Source organism: Pogoniulus pusillus, chromosome 1 (genome assembly GCF_015220805.1).
Source record: "Pogoniulus pusillus isolate bPogPus1 chromosome 1, bPogPus1.pri, whole genome shotgun sequence".
Classification (NCBI taxonomy): domain Eukaryota; kingdom Metazoa; phylum Chordata; class Aves; order Piciformes; family Lybiidae; genus Pogoniulus; species Pogoniulus pusillus.
The window spans coordinates 30,069,708-30,088,849 of record NC_087264.1 but is presented as its reverse complement, the minus strand read 5'-3'; the positions used below and the strand labels follow the sequence as shown (position 1 = coordinate 30,088,849).

General features: G+C 42.7%; 1 protein-coding gene across 9 annotated transcripts in view; it reads right to left on the bottom strand.

The window, feature by feature from the left end:
* DPF3 (double PHD fingers 3) overlaps positions 1 to 19,142 on the bottom strand; it is a 188,840-nt gene that overhangs the window by 8,483 nt on the left and 161,215 nt on the right. For 2 of the 9 annotated variants that reach the window (XR_010303034.1, XR_010303031.1), the window contains one exon: positions 11,895 to 14,090. The exons of the other annotated variants lie outside the window; for them this stretch is intronic. The gene's annotated coding sequence lies outside the window, so the exon portion shown is untranslated. Of the gene's footprint in view, positions 1 to 11,894; positions 14,091 to 19,142 lie in introns of those variants that run through there. 9 annotated transcript variants of the gene reach the window in all.

The following is a 19,142-nucleotide window of genomic DNA, read 5'->3' as shown; positions in this document are numbered from 1 at the left end:
TAAAACCAAAACCAAGAAGAGCAGCAGCCAAAAAAAGGCTAGATCAGCCCACAAGCAATCCAAAATGTAGTTGAGTTACAGACACTGCGGTAGTGTACAAGCCAGAGACCGGAAAGTCTTTCTTGCATAACTTCTTCTCTTATGCTGTCAAGATGAAGAAACAACCTTATTCCACTAATCTTGTGATAAACAGCATTTGTTACGGTGAAGGTGTGCAGCAAGGAGTCTGCAGCTGGAACTCAGTTAATTCAGGTAGCAACTGAGCCCCAGCAAACTCTGGATCACTCTCACATGTCTGTATCTCCTTTGCAGATCTAACAAGAGGAAGAAGTAACACATATTTATGGTGTCACCAAAGTCAATAGGCAGACCTCTAAAATACACCCCAGGTGCAGCTCTGCTGAAGGAGAAGGTGATATGTTAACATCGACAGTTTCTAATCCACCATAACTATTCTCTATCTAAACTTTTGCTATGCTGCAATAGCTATAAACAACATAGACAATAAAACTCGCAGTGGGAAGGCTTCCAGCAGCTCATCCTTTTGTCTTAAAGCAGTATTTTAAAGTATAGATCAGGTCCAAAAGCTCCCTCATCTTTGTCAAAACTTTCCTCTGGATCTGAACTCTGTGTCTGTGACCATATTTTACAGTGACACTTGTGTTTCACAAGCCAGTGGCTTTAATTGTACGCTATGGCCACCAGACATCTGGTTGGAGGAGTGGAGAGTGAGCGCACTCGGAGAGCATTTCTTATCTCCCCTGCGCCCGGTGTGATGGCAGGCTGGTGGTAGGGAGAATTCAAACCTAAACACCCTATAAAAAATCAAATCTAAAAATCTCTTCTGCTTACACCAGCTGTATAGCACTGAAGACCGAAAGTGACATTAAAGGGCAGGAGCAATCTGCTGCTCCCAGGCGCTCTGTGACCAGTGAAGGCCTTAGAATGGCTCATTAGTGCTTCTTCAATAATGGATTCTGCATCGCAAGATTAATTGCAGCCATGTGCTCTGTCACACCCGCCACAGACTATTTAAGTTAACAATCCAATCAATAACCTTTTTCAAACAAAGGCAGAGATTATCTTGAGGGGAAAAAAATAAGCAGAGACTCCTTTCTTAAAACAAATGTGGAATTATTTATACAGAGCAAAAGGAATTTCCACCAGTTTCCAAATCTTCCCCTTATCTTCACTGTGTAGTGGTGGGCTTTTTAATCAATAGCATAATGAACACCCACAGAGCTCCCAGCTACATCACACCAGAATTTATTCCATAAACCATTCCGATCTTTAAACAACTATAAATACATATTACAGATATAATGACTCCTTCCAAATAATGGAAGTCTTACATGCAAAGAAACCGTGAAAATCCCTCCTGCTAAGATCGAATAAGAAGTGCTGTGGCCACTGCCATCATTAGACAGAATTATTACCATTAGTTGTACCAAAAAAGTGAAAGGTAACTTGCAGTTCTGATAATGGATATGATTTTATGGTTATGATATAAAAAATCAGCTCTCCTTTCTCTGTCTAGGAAGCCATGCTTACAGGTATGTAGTGTCAACAACAGATGAAACTGGGAAGAGCCCTTTAAAAAGTCCAAACTACCCAAGCACACCAAAAGGGTTTGTTCTGCCAGAATGCCAAGGCTTAAGAAGCTGCAAATCTCAGAATGCCAAATGCTACTAAGCGATGAGGCTGGGGAAGTCTTGGCATTTTCCTAGCCCTTCCCATCTTGCAACATCTAGCTGTTATGAAGCAGGGACAGATGCTTGCCTGTTCAAATGGAGGTACTCATAAACAGAAACCTTCACAAGTATTTCTGGGGTAAGAATCCAAGGCACCACCTGCCACAGCCCCTCTGTGATACTGGGAAGCAGGAGTATTTCATTATAGAAAAATACGTTGGCGTTTCCAGTGGTGTCAGAAGCTGCAAGTGAAGAGCTCCTGTCTCACACCCTTCAGCTCAGAGCCCTGCTGAATCCAGCCTCTTAAAAACAAACAAGCAAACAAACAAAAGAAGTCTTGCTCACCGGCACCGTTGGCTTTTTTTACTAATAGACAGATGAAGAGAAGAGGAAATATTGCCACCGTGAATTTCTGCATCCCAATGGAGATAGAATATCTGACTGCTTCTCCCAGTGTCCAAGCAGCTGTGTTCCAACACCACCAACTCTGCTACAGAAGTGAGTTCAAAAGGACTCGAGAGCCTCAGTGAATAGTCTGGTCAGCCTGATTTGGTCAGGGACCAACATTCCTCTAATCTAATATGCCACAATGTGCCAGCGATTGTGGAAGAATTAACACCTTTAATAATTGATGAAGCTCTGAAGCCATTCAGCTGTGGAAGAGCTTATGGTTCCTATTATTTCATTTCCTGGCCCTATAGTTGTTCTGGCCAGCATGGACAGGGGTTAGACTGAGCCCACAGAAAGAGCAAGGACACTCTGCTGCATTAGCATCTGCATCCAGGACTGGCTGGTGGTGGTGGTTTGCTTCTCAGCACTGGCAGTTGCAGTGGAGAAAGAGACATAAATTAAAAGCAATTGCTAGAATATTCAGCACTGGTAAAGGAGAGACCACTTTAATTGCTCACCCAAGGGAGAAATAAATCCCCTGTGCAAATGATAGTGGTTCAGTCACAGTTAGGCAGGTGTAATTGGAATCAATGGGAACCAAAAGCAGGACAGCCCTAGACATGTTTGCAAGCAATTAAAGCTGGAGATCCTGAGGAAGGTGGCAGCTGCAGCTTGCTGTCCTGCACTGCTCTACTGTTGCTTTACCTCTGCAAACATCAAAAGATGTGGGGGTAGCAGAGTTCCTACCTAAACTCCCCTCATATTGAGACACTACCCAGAAAAACTTGTTGCCTTAGGAAAGTCCACTTACCAGCTCAGCTTGCTCCCAGTTTTGGCTCTACAGTGCTGCATTGTTTCCTCTGAAACCTTTTTAATCATTGAGAGTATCAGCTAGGACAAAGAGCCAGGGCTACCAAGGGTACATCAAGGGCAGAGCCTGGCTCAAAGGATGCTCGTATGCACAAACAAAATGTGCACACAGGGAGATCAGCTACAGAGAAGCCTGTCTGGCCATTGTTTGGCATGGGTTGGCAGGAGGAGCTGGGTGGGATTTGGAGTCACTTACAAAGCAAGCAAAGAGAAAAGCCAGGAGTGAGTTATTCTGGGCATCCTAGTGGTTTGCCAGTCAAATCGCTGTCTCCTCACACCATCCCCTTGGTAGCAGGTGCCACAAGTCTTACAGGAAAACCACCTGAGAAATGTTGCAGCACGGTTTTACAGTGACAAGCTTACATGTGTCCTGTCCCTGCACGGCCAGTCAGCATCCAAAGTCTAGCCACATGCATCTTAGTAGGGAGACATGAAAAACTGAAGCTGTGGAATTTGAAGTCTTTAAAAACTGCCAACAACTGGCTTTGAAGTGCACAACTCACCACCCTGGGATAACATCCTGATTCAGGATGGTGATGCTGCAGCAAGGACCTCTGTTTAGGGCTCATGTTTACCAGAAGGAGAATGAGCCCTGCCAGGGTGCCTGCTGCTGTGTGAATGCCCCACTCTGCCCCGCCAAAGCCACCTGGGATGGGCTGAAATCAGCACCTCCATTTCTTATCACCCACCTAGGTTGGGGCAGATCTGGGTCACAGTTTTCCTCCTTTGCCTTTCTCTCCAAGGCTGGGCAGTGGGGGCTCAGCATGGCACACGCTGCTCAGTTTGCTATAAAGATGTTATGATAACACAGAAGTCAGATGGCAAAATGGGCTCTGAGTGCTTGCAACCCAGGGAATCAGAATGTCCCCCAACCTTAAAGCCAAAGGACACCTTCAAGGTCCCATCTCAAAGCCAGGCAGCACTCTCCTCCCTGCTCTCAATCAGACAGGCCCCCATTAGCCACTGTTAGCCACTAGACAAAATGGGTATTTCTTGCCTAAGACAAACAATGTGGAAGCACTCGAATAACCTCACACTGAAGCATCAGCTTGTTAATGCACTGGTAAGTCATGCCAGCACTGTACAATTCCTGGGGGTGAATTAGGTCAGAGTGACCTCCAGAAAACCCACCAGGCTGCAGGGCTGCGCGCTGCATTCTGGGTAACGATCTGCTCATTGCCAGGAGGCACTTGGGCTGCTTACCAACCCCAACAGGAAGGAAACCTGCCTGCAGGCACCGCGCGGGCTCCATATGCCAGCCACGCAGCTCCTAACGACGAGAATGAACCCATTTGTAGAGTGCGAGCCGGCCGGGAGCACGGGCACCGAATGCTAATGCTGCCCAGCAGGTACATCTCGAGGGGGTCGGCTGTGTGGGACCCCCCTGGCAGAACCTCCTGCACCAGGCAGGGTGGGGTTTGCGTTTGGTTGCACAGTGAAGTAAGGTTGAGGTAGATGGAGATGAAAACACGGGAGTGGGAGGAAGACTGCTTATCCAGACAAGATGAATCATCACAACCTGCAAAGCCAACATCCCCTTTGCCTGGGGGACATTTTCGTTACCCTTCAACAAACTGCAGTGGAAAAAAACCTCCGGCACGGCTCCGACCTCGTCACTATGCACTGCAGGCTCCCCAGCCAGGCCAGCTCACACACCACAGAGCTTTCAATCAACTGGCAGGCTCACTAAACCCTTTCAAAATGAGCAACCAAGCAAAAATACTTGGTCATAAACACTAAAAATAGGAATGGAGGATTGGATTTTGTTTTGCTTTTTAACTTGGTGAAGCCAGTTCTTCCTAGTGCATTAAATCCACCTCCTTGGCAGCCCATTTAGAACATCTCCTCCCCCCTGGGAGAGCCAAAATCCCTAGCTATAATAAGAGGAGTGGAGTGGTATTCAAAATGCTAGGGAAATGGCAGCCTGAATAGCCTTTCATGAGGGTGTTACCTTTGTTAAAACCCACCATTAAACAAGACATCAGCAAAAGCCCCTCCTTCTTTCCCTTTAACCTGAACAAGGACTCTGCTACTTGCTTGAAGCCACATCTGATGTCCAAATACCTTTTCCTTCCCCAACAGTCCCAGTGTTAAACCGCCCAGCTACCACAGACAGCAGCATGCCTGCAGGAATGCCTGGCACTGCCCAGCATAGCCACAATATCAAGGCAGCACTCAAAAAGATAGGCTCCAGCATTTTCATGCTGGCCCAACAGAGTCTGTCTAACCTGAGCTGGTGGCAACAGTGGATGAGATGTGTTGTTTCCCTGGGGTGCTCCAGCTGGGCATGCTCCACTGGAATAACTCAGGAGAGTGTGACAGAGGCAATGCTCCATGACATGGGTGCTTCGCCACTGAAATCAGGCCATGTTCACCTAGGCAGTTGGAAGAGCATCAGAACAACCCCTCTACACCACTGAGGTTCCCCTCAAGCACTGAGGACTGCAGGAAGACCTTCAGAGGTGTGGCCCCATGGGCCACAAGAGAGCCAACCCATGAAAGTATCCGTCGGTTGAAAACAGGGTAGGCTGGGATTGCGCTGGTGAATTCAGAGAGAGGAAAGGGAAACATGAGAGAGCAGTACTAAGGTCTGGGCAAACTTCCCTTCCAGAAAGATTAAAGAACAACTCTAGGCTAACTCCCAGCCAGCTCAGCTTCAGAAATTTCAAATCAAATGGCAAACTCCAGAGTGATTATTGAAATGTCATCATTTTAATATGAAACTCAACTAGGCAGAAGACACCATGCCATTGCATAGGCAGTGACCTCATTGCAGTTACATGAGGTAAACATGTATCATCCAGGCAAAGAAACTCAGCACATGATTGGGTAAATGGGGGATAACCAATGCATGCAAGCCATGAACACAAGAGGTCTGACTTTGACTTTCCCGCGCAAGCATTATTTACACTGCTGCTAATCTATCTGTATGTTCAGATGCAAGTAGAGCTCCCTCACTCAACTAGACACAAACAAAAACCAATTTGGAGCAAGCTACTTCAGTCCTCCATTGATTTAAAGAAACCCTTTCGGCTGTTGAATGGGCTGTGCTCTCCGTGCACACTCTCCGTTGTTTGTAATGCAGTGCCAGAGGCTGGAGATATCCCACTGCCTACTGATTTTTATTTTTCCCTTCTCCACTAGTTAAACTCCTTGATTTGTTGGGAATTTCAAAGTGCCAATTGAGATTTCATCAATAAGGCATCCAGTTTTCACTTCCCCATCAAAGTCCCAGCAACATCAATATCTAGAGGGAAGTAAGAGCTATAAATATGCCCTGCAGAGCATCTGTACGTGCTCGGTGGGAGGGAGTGAAATATCTCCATTTACTCGCTAAAAAATGCAATTTCAGGGTGATCTAAACATCTGAGTGAAGGAGCGAATTTGAATTGAACAGTTGTGGTCAAAAGCAAGCAGGAGGGGAGAAAGGGTTAAGAGGTGGCAGAGGTAGAAACTAATTTTTCAGAAAGAATTAGACATTTTGAGCAGTGTTTCACAAACAAGAAGTCAGACTTTCATTTTGGAGCAATACCTTGCTTCAAAAGTAAGCCTGATGGAATTCTTTTTAAGAGAGGGGGAAAGCACTCACAATTTCAGTGTTTCATTCAAGGCTGCACACACTTGGCAGTGGGAAAGAGTTGTTTCATTGAGAAAAAGTGAATGCATTTCATTTCAAATCAAACCAAAATCTTTTCTCCTCACCACAGTACTTTGCAGCGCAGCTGTTTGAACAGCTTTTTTGACCAACTGTCCAAGAAAACACTGCCAGAGACATCAACAGAGTAGGACTTTCTTGGTTTGTTTGGTTGGAGTTCTTTTCCACTGGAATAACACCAGATTAAATCCACAACCTGTTTTCTCAGAGCTCATCAGGCTTTCTACTCCAGATCAGCCAAATCAAGGTGCAGGCCACTCTTTAACCCATCGCAAGTGAGTAGCATTGCTTGAACCTACGCAACTAATGCTTAATAGGAGGTAAATATCATATCAGACTACATGAGAAATGAGCTAGTTCCACAGCAGCAGACACAAATGCCCCTCATAAAACAGTTCACTAGTCCTGCTACTTATCAGCACAAGAGGAGCTTCTTAACAGAGCCTATACAAAAGGAGAATATTATTGTATTTAATGCCAGAAAATTATCTCCCCCGGTACTGCGGGGATTTGTGAGTTTTCCAACCCTGCTCTTAGCTGGCTGCTGCACTGGCTACACTGGATTGCTGTTCAGTGGTTCCCTTAATGGCAACCAGGTTGGGTACTCCTCTCTTACAGGTTGATCTGACCAGGTTCTGGGCACCCCAACTCCTCTCACCTCTAACAGTTGTTGAGAGTGCTCATCACCTGCAATGTTCACTGCTGGGTGATAGGTTTGGAAAGTTTCAGTGAAAGCTGCTCTGAGGCTAAGGAAGCCTAATTCTCCACGTTATGATGGACCTGCAAATGCATAGGCATTCGCAGAGGAATCTAACAAATGCAGATGTTCTTAGGAACTCCTACATTTTTTTCTTTCAGATACCAACTACTTGTAAAATTTCACCTTTATTGGAAATGAGGAAGGGGCTTTGGAGAGATAATTAATGAAGAGACTGACTTGTTCTTACAAAGGAAATGAAGTTTCCTAACTCAGGAAAGGTGCTTTTCTCCAGGTAAAAGAATATATAGTCTCTTGATCATCTGGATATCTGCAGAGTACTCAGCAATAAGAATTCAAATTCAAGAGAGTTCATGGATACTTGAAAACTGTCCTAAGCCTCCAGACTGATGGATACTTTCAGTGACACAGTTGGTATGGAATAACCCAGGAGTTGAAGCCTGCCCTTTAAGAAGCCAAAGAACAGATATCTCAGCAATGGATGAGACTTTTGAGCCAAGATAGAGCTACAGAATCTACTGCACTGTAGAAGTTGTTGAGCCTGAGAAAAAGGATGAAAAGACTTTAGTGCTCTTTATCACACTGGAGCCACTTCCAGCAGAGCACTGATGTGAGGCAACTATGATTTGTACCAAGAGGGAAACATCCATTTCTCAAACATAAGCTTAAAACTACTTCACATAAAGTCCACCATATGAGTGCTACACAAGCTTGAAAGCTATGTCTCACTGGCTACCTGATGCTAAATTAGAAGCACCCCTTTAGTGACAGCTTTGAACTATTTCTCATCCAATGACTTCTCACCTTGGAGAGTTGGCCTCAATAGTGACTCCTGAAATCAGCATATGTAGAAGTTAATGCCTATTGGCTAATGAAAGCAATACAAATCAAGAAGCTATGCTTTCAGTGATGCTTGACAAAACTTTTCCCAGCATTATTTAAAGTCTAATCTGTTTCTAAAAAAGAAGGCTGCCTCTGAAAGCTTTGGTCATGTTCATTTGTTTCCTGCAGTCTACAATAAAGCCACTAACACACTAATAACAAAGACTGAAGAAACAATGTGAAGAGGCTTCAACCCAAGGGAAAAATGACTCTTAACACCTGTGCAAACCTAGAGATAGACTAGAAAGTACTCCTGAGAATTAGTTCTGGTAGCAGCACCAAGAAATGGAACTTCACCAAAAACAAACAAACAAACAAAAAACACCAACTCAGCATAAGTCATTAAAGGGAGCTGTATCTGTTCCTCCTTGTAAGTGTCATCAGCTGAGATCTCAAAGGAGGAGTAACCTTCAGCAAGTTCACCTGCTGCCTCCCAGGCAGGCAGCAACAGTTCCAAGAGCTTCATCTCACAGCCCACCTTCAGTGCTCAAAGTGTTCAAAGCCTTTCCCATAGCAGTGCCATAGTTGGTTTGTAGATCATTCAGAGCTACCACAGCCATCTTAGACACCACTAAACAAAACCTTTTCCAATTACATCCTGGATGGCAATGTTAGCCACAACACCGTGCTCCAGAAATCGGTGCTTTTTCAGAAGTAAATGCCATCCTTCTCACATCATGGTGCACACACCACAGAATCATGAATTACAGGCTGCAAGGACAAAGTGTCATCAAGTAACAGATGATACAGTAGAAGTTTCCAAGATACACAGCAAGAGCATTTGTTGAAACAGCAAAAAATGCAGTCAGGTCTTGAAAACACACTGGTGAAATTAAGATGCCACAGATGGATGGTTCTCATCTTAAGTCACTGCAATCAAAGACAGGACTAAACTGTGGCAAAGGTCTGGCTTTGGTATAGCAAAGGAAATACAATTCTACAATCATTTGCAAGGAGCAACAGAGATCTTAAACACATCAAGGCTCAGTTTGGATAAGCCCAGCCATGCTAAGAGGTGCAGACATTGCTTCCATAGTAGCTTTATATAGCTGAGGTCCTACTAGGCCATCTTCAAACCTAGGGAAGGAACAGGCTACCAAGTTGTGTCCTTGTCAATAAGCACTGAAAGCTTTGTTTTAGAAAAAAGATTGTGGAGTTTTTTGTCATCTATGGGCTGATGGATCTGATTGCAAATAGGGCTCACAGCTACAGAATGCAAATTTAAACTTTCCTTTTTTCTTTTTTTTTCTGATTTTAAGCAAAAGTTTGGAACAACTTTTAAACCAGTGCAGTATTTTAGTTCGGCTCAAAGCAATGACACCATTTCCAGCTCAGCCAGAGAACTCAGAATTCCAGCCCTCAGCTTTGCCAGCCTTCAGCTCAGGCTAAGCCCAGGCAAACCTGACCCTTTAGCTGCCACAACGCTGGCAGACATTTCACTCCCTCCTCCTACCACATAAGACTCTCACCATCAAGAGCCCTTTTCCAGGCACAAAAATAAGATCCCTTCCTTGCCAATACACCAACTTGAATCTCCTCCAGGGCTTAGGTAACAGTGGTATTTTTTTTCTGTTCAGATAATATCTGCAGAATGAAAACTTTCCTTTAGAACATTTATATTTCCAAGCTTGTGGCTAAAGACGACCAAAACCAACCAACCAAAAAATCCAACAACAAGAGCAAAAAAGGCATAAAAACATTCAGAACAACAAGACTTATGCAGGGCTGTTCCCTGAAGTTTGACAGTCCGTGACAACAGCTCTGCTGTGGTGGGAAGGATCCCATTCATCTAAATAGTGTACTGAAAGACATCCATTAAAGGCCAATTTCAACATACACTTTCACTCCTGGTTACCTTAGCAGAAATGTCTTGCTCTGCACCCTGCATCCATCATGCTGAGGACAATGAAAATGACAACCAAGTTAAAATGGTAGATGACCTATTGAACAAGAAAAGTGAACTGATGCCACAAGCAGTTTCCTTCCTTTCTTTCTTTAACTTCCTTTCTTCAACTTGCTGACTTGTCAGCATTCAGCTTTGCCCCCAGTCCAACCTCTATCTGGGTCTTGCCATCCTATGCATCACAGCAGAAGGCTCAGGAAGAGCTAGGAGAAGATCAAAAGCAGCAGTGGCCAGGGGATCAAGATTTGTCCCACAGACCCTCTCTCCTCTCTCTGCTTTGGTGCAGAAAAAGAAGATTACTTGCCCCCTGTAAAATGCCTATGGAAAAATAGTTTTGTAGGCCTGCCACTCAGATTATTGTAAGAATATCTGAGCACAGGTTACAGAAAGGAAATCGGAAGTTGCTGGGAGGGGCTTTAAAACCATATATCTTATCACCCAGTATGTGCTCTAAGGACAGCATCATAGCTACCTTCCTTGCACAGCTCAGAAATAGGCTTAGCATCTTACCCCACCTTTTCAGCTGCCTCTGGTCTCCAGTGCTCAACAGCTGAAAAGGAAGGAAAGACTTTTTTAGCCACAGAACTGAAAACAACCAAGTAAGGAGTCCATGAGCTGTTCCATCAGATCCCAAACAGGTTCCCAAGAGCTATAGTGATGGAAAACATCAAAGGCAGCTGAATCTGCCTTTTGATTTCCTCCTTCCTCCAATGGCCAAAGGCCTTGCACAGGTAGAAACAAGGTCTGGAATAAAGACCTGAAGAAAGAGTGAAGAAACAATTACACATCTGAAAACCAAAACTTTATACGAGAAGGCTATAAAAATGACCAAGAATTGTTAATTCTCTGCTGCAAGGACACATTCTGTCACATACAACTGTTGAGAATCAGGCAGGTAGGAGCCCATCCATACGATTTGGTATGATTCCTCTTCTGCCTGATTGGATTTCTGAGAGGTTCTGTAGGGTTCATTTGCCATTTAATCTGCTGGGGGAGTAGTTCACTTTTCTATAAGATCTATAAGCTCATCAGAAGATCTTGTAAAAACTACACATAGGCTGCTATTTTTGCAAGCAGCTGCCAAAGTAAAAAGGGCCATCTATAGCCTCTACCGGGAGCAGAGAAATTGATGGCAAGGCAGAGGAAAGGCAACAGAGCTTCATAAATATGACAGCAGGCCTATTAGAGAAGAGGACACACAGAGGTTCCTAAATAGATGACATCTGATCTGAAACAGTATCTCCTCTTTTTCTTCCCATCTTTTACAACCATACAACTAATCTAACATGTGTAAAGGGAAAGGAAGGGTTCATGCCTGCACTGTGAAATGCAGCAAAGGGAAGCACTGTTTCCAGTTACTGGATTAGAAAAAGCATATGCAAGGTCAGGACTCCTTACAGCAATGTCACTAAAATCTACACAAAAAGCTCTCATATAATTTAGACTTCACTAATTAGCTAATTTAGAGTGAATCTAAATTAACTTAATGTAACTATTAAACTAATTGAGAATGTTATTAAAATATAAACACATTTGGGAAGATCCTCTATTATCACCAAATGACAGGAAACATTCTTAAAATGAGTCCTACACAAAAGCAGTATATTACTTCCTGCCTACCTTCACTAGAGCAAGCAACAGGACCAGTTTCTGTAGTCCTGTGAATGGAGAAGAGGAAGTGGAAAAGGAAGAGAAATCTTGGTTAACGTCATGCCTTATTAAGAAATACAAAACAAAATCCAGGGACAAAAGCAATAATTTACAAAATGGAAAAGGGAAGCAAAATCAATAGAGGAGGAAGCTTTATTTTATGCTTCAAATAGAGCATTATAAACAATAGAGAGCTTAGAAAAGTATATGTACAAGTATGTTATTCAACAATGCCTTTTTAAAAGAAGATTATTTGCACTAAAAAAGACTTTGTGGAATTGGTTTGATAAGGTAATATTTACAGAGGAATATACAATAGGGATGTTGGAAGCAGAACTTTTATTTGGAAGGAATATTACACAAACTGAATACAGACCCTACAGTTTGCAAACCTTCATCTCAGTTGTGCGTCTTGTTATATTCCGTTTAAATAAAATTTGATTTCTTCTTTCCTCTAGAGGCAGTTCACCATTGCGAGTTTAGAAACCAGCAAAATGAACAAAACCAAATTATCCTGCCAAAGAGATCAACGAGGATATAAATTGTGTCATTTAATTCAACAGGCCTACCAGACACATCTCATACGGTTATTTTTGCCCCTATATGTCAATCTGGAAGGAGCAGGAGAAGGGGAAGGCAGAGGAGGACAAAGTCTGCTGCTACTGACACAGACACCTCTGAATGAGGTGAGTTTGAAGTTTAGGTGTGCAAGAAACATAACACGGGGTCAGGCCATCTGGCCACTTCATCTAGTCAGTATGCCTCTTTGTAGGCATAGCTTTTTTCAGTCCAAAAGCCAACATAAGCCATGTTAACAAAATCATTTTTTCTATCTATACTTTAGGTCTATACCCTGGGTCTATACCATTATGCACCATCTGTCACTCCTGTTAAAGAGAAGCTAATCTCAGAGCCAAGTCCAGCACCCTTCTCTGAGTACACAAGGCTATCCTGCATCCTTACTAGGCTGTATCACATGTGGCAGAGAACAGCCCTGTGCTATCCACTGTGAGCAGATTCGGCAGCCAACAAAACCCTCCAGTGCTTGCACAAAGCAGAACATCTGAGTTCACTGAGAAGACATCTAACAAATTTGGGAGGTGAAGGTCCCTTGCTGCTGCCTTATAAGACAATTTTGGGTGTTAACTGTGGGAACTAACATTCTTCTCCTGCTGAGTACCTCCTGTTATTTACTGCTGACACACAGGTGCACATGTATGCTTTCCAAAGTCCACTACCACTTAAGAAAGAGATGAGGAACACAAGGTTTCTACACATGGCATTGTCCTTGACTCCCACCGGAAGCGCCGTGCCAAGAGCACTTGAGCATTTACCTATTTCCCTTACAACCACCTCACAATCATCAGTGGAGCTACCAAAGGAAAAAAAAAACAACAACAAAAAAACCCAAACAAACTAAAATTCACAGAGTTGTTTCCCTTTTTCCAAACTCCACTTTCAGTAGAAGCATTTCATAGAGTTGCTCAAGAGCAAACCTCTTACACCGTGAAGAAGAGACACATCAATCCTACTGGGAGGATTGAACGGGACACAAAAACTGGTAACAAACCAATCCAGCCACTGTGCCTGGTCTTTGCTATTTCAACAGCTTTTGTTCAGATTTGTGCCTAAGAGTACAGCAGTGTAAGTTTTAAGCATCTAACAGGATAATATTACTAAGAAGAAAGTAAACCAGAACAATCTTCACTTACCACATCCAATTTGCAAAAAACAAAGATACCCAGCACATGTATGAATGGCTTCTTTAAAGTAAGAGAGAGAGCAGAGTTGATCTTTATTTTCATTACTTAAAAAAAAAAAGTTTTTTCCTTAAAGTAAATATTCAGTCTTTATTTTACATTAAGTGCTTTTTAAAATTTCATGTCTTCACAAAATTGCATTTAAAATCTGAAGTAAAACGTATTTCAAACAAAAATACTGTGCAACTTCAGCACTTCTTTTCTCTCTTAAATATCGAAATAAATAAAATAGTTAAGTCTTTTTTTTTTTTTTTTCAGTTTGTTTGTTTTTCAGTCAGTTCTACTGTGGATCAATTCCAGTTTGACTTGGGTTTATACACACGCTTAAAAGAAAGTGAAATCAAGACTTTAAAAAAGCTTCTTTGTATTGCACCAGCTTGGGGCATCCCCAGAACTTCTCTAAACAGTTGGCAGCCGACTTCCCACAGTCCAGGCTCCTGTGTCAGATGAAACATGGGTACAGAAGGGTCAGGGCAAGGAGAGGAGAAGTATCAAAGCATCCTGGTTTCTCTCGGTCTTCTTCTGAAATGTCTTGCTTGAAGGATGCTGGAGTCCACGAGGGCAGCACTGACTGCAGAAGGAAAGGCAACACAAAGTAAAACTAAACAAGCTCAAACAGACAACAGAAACAAGTGTTCAGAAAAAAACAGAAGCAGCACAGACCAACCTTCTGACATAGCTTGCATTCTAGTCCTTTGAAAATACAGCTCAACAGGCTCAGCTGACCAAGGGAACCGTGAGCAAACACAAAGCAAAAGGGATATGAAGGAGCATATCCAAAGAAAAGGCACCGAACACCATCAATCTCTGCTTATGAAATCCTGCTCTGATTACCTTGCTGTATTACTAATTATTTGTACAGAGCCACAAGTGTATGCAGTGCTGCACAAAAGACATTTTCAGAAGTCTGAATGATGCATGTAGGGTGGCAGCAACGTGCTAACTTCTGGAAATAAATGAAACTGCCTTTTACATTCACTGAACCCATGAGTTAGCTAAGTTACGTACTCCTAAATTCCTCAATATTAGATAACCAATAAAATAATCTCTTTATTTCCACACCATGTCAGTGCATCTCTACGTATCTTCCTCAAACCTCTCTTAGGAGCTCTGAACAACACGAAGGTCTAACATCTTAGAAGCTGCCAATGACCAAAAGAACAGCTCTAAGCTATGAACTGGCAGCATACCCTTAACAGGGCTATCAGAGCTGAAATCTGCAGCAGATAGGGTTTTTCCCCTAAACATTACTGCAACTTGTCTGCTCTGAAACCGGCAACTTAACACTCATGGAAGTACAGATGGGGACATGAAAACAGTTCCAAGCCAATTTCAGTATTTCATAGTATTTCTATGGGTCGAGGTTTTTTTCAGCCCGGGTAGAGACATCTGGCAAAGAGAACAAAGGTTGGTTGGGTTTACTGTAATGGCTCAGTCAGCAAAAATTCAGCCTGGCTACATTCCTGCACTGTAAGGGTTTGTCAAAACAACCCCATGCCAGCATGAACACATGCATGAGCCTCACGCTTTACATATACGCACAGCTACACGTTGTATATAAACAAGAAAAACTCATGGAGAACAAGAAATGGGAGTTTATTGGAAGCGCCTACATAGGTTTCAGCACAAAACACACTGGGAATATTCTGCAGTTTTAACAACGATGACTCCCAGTGGGATCAACACAATGTCTGCTTGAGGAACTGGTTCAGTGTAACTGCTCACCACCGGGAAGAAGCAAATTGCATGAAGAGCCAGGCTTTGAAAGCTCCATAGTTTGATGCTATTTGAATTATAATTTTAGGGGCCCATCTCGAAAGATTATTATAAGAATTAACCCAAGAAAGGTAAAGCAGGCAGAAGAGAACACAGTGGTCCCTCAGTACAGCACGGACTCAGCAACTCTCTGGTGAAATTCTCATTTGCTCCATGCATCAGCAGGCAACAAACTGAGTCTCTGTCTTCAATCAAGAGCCTGAGCTGAGGTTTGTAAAATGGCAAGCTGGAACTCTAAATGAAAAACTAATGTAAAAGCTTAAAGGCAAAACAATGTGGGGAGGGGATTCTAATGACACATTCTGCTGAAACAAACAGCCTTTTCCAAGCTTGTCTACACCATACTAGCAAGCGTACTAAGTGAGGTTTCATCCAATAAAAGCATTAGCTAAGAAAGCCCAGTGCTAATCCTTCTGAAGCCAGTGGCAAAGTTCTCTCTGGACCTTGTTTCAGCAGGCTCAGCTCATCATTTATGACCTTACCACAGATGTACAATGTTATTCCAAGCACCATTACATATCCAACCCACAAAACTGAGGGGTGCCTGGGTGGAGGGAAGAGATGCCAAGTGAAGCAAAATGGATTTCAGTTCCACCCATGTTCTGCCACATGCCTCGTGGCCTTCTTTTATTTTTTAACTGCTGTGCCCAAAATCTTGCTTTTTCTTAAAATTTTCCAAACCTGTGCTATCATGCTTAAGATTTTATACTATTTTCATGAGAGAGTTGAAGTCTGTCCCTGATAAAACATCAATTAAGGGCCACAGAAGGGAAAGTGCTAATGTGGGAGCACACTGTACATAACCATTCTTCCTACTAACTCACTGCTCGAACAACACATCACTTCCATACTTCTCTTGCCGATTCATCTGTGAATCACAATTTGCAGACAATGGCTCACAAAATGATGTCTTTTCTAAGATCCTTTAGTATGAAGCAGCAGACAGGTGCCTAAAGAGATGGGTCACATTATTAAACATGGAAGAGTCTGAATTTAGAGCCTGACATGAAACACCCCTTTGCTCACATGTCACACCAAAGCTGTCTCATTTTGGTACATGGGTTGTGTGGGATTGTACAAGGACATGTAGGGATAGAACAAGGGGTAATGGCTTTTAACTAAAAGGTTGATTTAGTTTAGATAGCTTACAGGGCCGTGAGATGCTGGAACAGTTTGCCAAGAGAGGTTGTGGATGCCCACTCTGTGGAAGTGTTCAAGGCCAAACTGGATGCGTCTTTAAGCAGCCTGGTCTACTGGAAGATGTCCCTGCCTGTAACAGGAGTGTGGAACTAGATGATCTTTAAGGTCCCTTTCAATACAAACAATTCTACATTCTTTGGATACAAAATAAGAAGGATGTATTTGGAGGACTGGAAGAGCCTGGCTTAGGATTAAGTGAAGGACTGCACCTTCAAAGATCTTCATATGAAGCTCAGAACAGCAGGTCTCACTAAGTGCTGAAATCACTGGGGAGTATAGAGCATCACCCTCCTTTCTGATTTCAAATATGACTGTATTTTTATAGATAAAATCCAGAATCACACTGAAAACTCTCTTTATGCCTTCCAATTTTAGTTTGGGACTTACATGTCTTTGAAGAAGTAACTGACACCGTTCAGTTCTCTTCCTTCTGACCTGGCTATGCTGGAGTTGGGCTTCCTTTTTGTTTGTTGGTTGTTGTTTTTTCCCTTTTTTGTTGCACTTATGAAATTTCCTCTCACACATTCTCTGCATCATTAATGCTGTCATCCTCCCCTTCTCTGAGAGGGTGCCATGTTTGTTTTGCTTTCATCTCTAACTTATGAACCACCAACCTCCCTTCCCTATTTCCAGTCTTTGCTGGAGTCTTCACTCCAGCAGCACCTGCCCTGAGAACATTTAATTTCACATCACCACTCTGTTCAATACTCACTGGTAACACTACTTTACAACCTAACTTCAACAAGTACTCTTTTAGCTTCCATCTCTACATCTTAATTTCTTTGCTATGATCAATGCAGTATCACACTGCTCAGCCTGCTGGACCAAACTCACATTGGTTATCTCAATCTAATAAGACATCTTGAGTAATTCAAGGACTACTTTACTCTCTATAACAATGAATCTGTTTTACCTTCCTTCCTCTCTCAGTACTAGATTGAGCCAGTGACTGCCCATATATACATTAGTGGTATAAAGAACAATGATGGATCTTTTCCTATGCTATCTGTAAAAAACACCATCTGGCAATTTTTATGCACTCTGTGAGCTGTTGTGGCTTCTTTCTTGAGGGTACTGCACTAACTTGGTTGTCGCAAAGATGGGCAGTTAGGATGCAAAAGGCCAAACTGTAGGCATTGTTATAGTAGCTGCATTTGTGAAACCAAATCAAGACTTAATGAATTATGAGCATCTGATTATTGTTTGTATTCCAAAAGAGCCCAGAATGTGCTAGGCATGGTTCACAAAAAACAATGGTAAGGACTCCGCTTGGGAAAAAATATGTTTAGAGTATGCCTGTTCTGCAGTTGGTGCTGTGAGTGGAGTTCTTCAAAGAGACAAACCTGGGTGGGTTTCAGCTAGCTAGCTCAGGTGCTGCCAGGACTACAGTCAGCACAGCAGCACAGAGCCCAGGATGGGCTGCAACAGAAGAAGGAAGCTACATAAATACAGTGCTTAGTAAATGCTGAGCTCTGTGCTGTCATTAGCAGTGGCCAGGTGCAGGTGGCTGGTTCAAATTGTGTCAGACCTACACCTTTCAGGCAGGAAACTTAGACAAGTGAAAACTGAGCTCTCCTCATGTCCTTGATAACTCCAGTCTTCGTTACACCTGTGAGTCTTTCCATGTCAAAGCATACTCTGTTATTTCCAGCAACACTGGGTAACATTTAAATTCTTTACTTAACCTGTGTGACAAGACTGCTACATGGACAGAAAAAGTAGATGCAAGATGTTTGTTTACCGTGGATTTGGCACATTTCTAGGTACTTACTCCCTATTTCCCCTGTTGTTCACATGGGCATGTCACAGAGTAGCAACAGAAAGTTTAAAAAAAAAAAAAAAAAGGTAGAAAATATAATAGAAATGACACAAGTGCAAGTGCAGGGATTGAAAGGCAGGGGCAGAAGTTGACATCAATTTGATCTTAATTTTTTTATTATGTAACATTTCAGGTTTGTGGTGAGTTTTTTATGTGAACTGAGAACTCCTAGACCAGATTCTGCTCTCAGTTACATTGGCATAAATTCAGACAAAATCCACTGGACTTTACTGATATTGCTCTTTGGTAACAGGAGGCATGGAACAAATGAGCCCGGCATACCTCACACAAGGGCTACTTGGTTGGGAAGCATCTTCCAACCTGACTTCTGTTGCTGTGTATTTTAATGTGTGCATTACCTCTGTATGTGTCTGTGCGCACACATTTCTGATTTATATTTACACACACACGCACACATACATATATAATGATACAGATATGAAAACTAACTCCTAACTTTTGGGGGGAATTTGGAAAAGCACCTGCCTGCAAGCCTGTGTCTCACTCCTGGAAACCATTGGATCTTTCAGGTTTTAGTAATTACAGGAGAGTGACAAAATACTTTCAACTTATTTTGCATTATTTCAGAGGAAAAATAACTGGTTGTGGAAGGAATGAATGGTTTTAACAAAGTAGATGTCTCCTAGACTGCATTAGGTCAAAATGCTATTGATTTGACACTTGATTGATTATAACACACCAGCAGGCGCAGAACAGCAACAGGAACGTATTGTCAGTACAGGGAAAGCTCAAACAAGGCTTTCTCCCAGCAGGTGTGCACGGCCCTAGCACATGCTGTCCTTCAGGATAAACACACAGAGATATTTT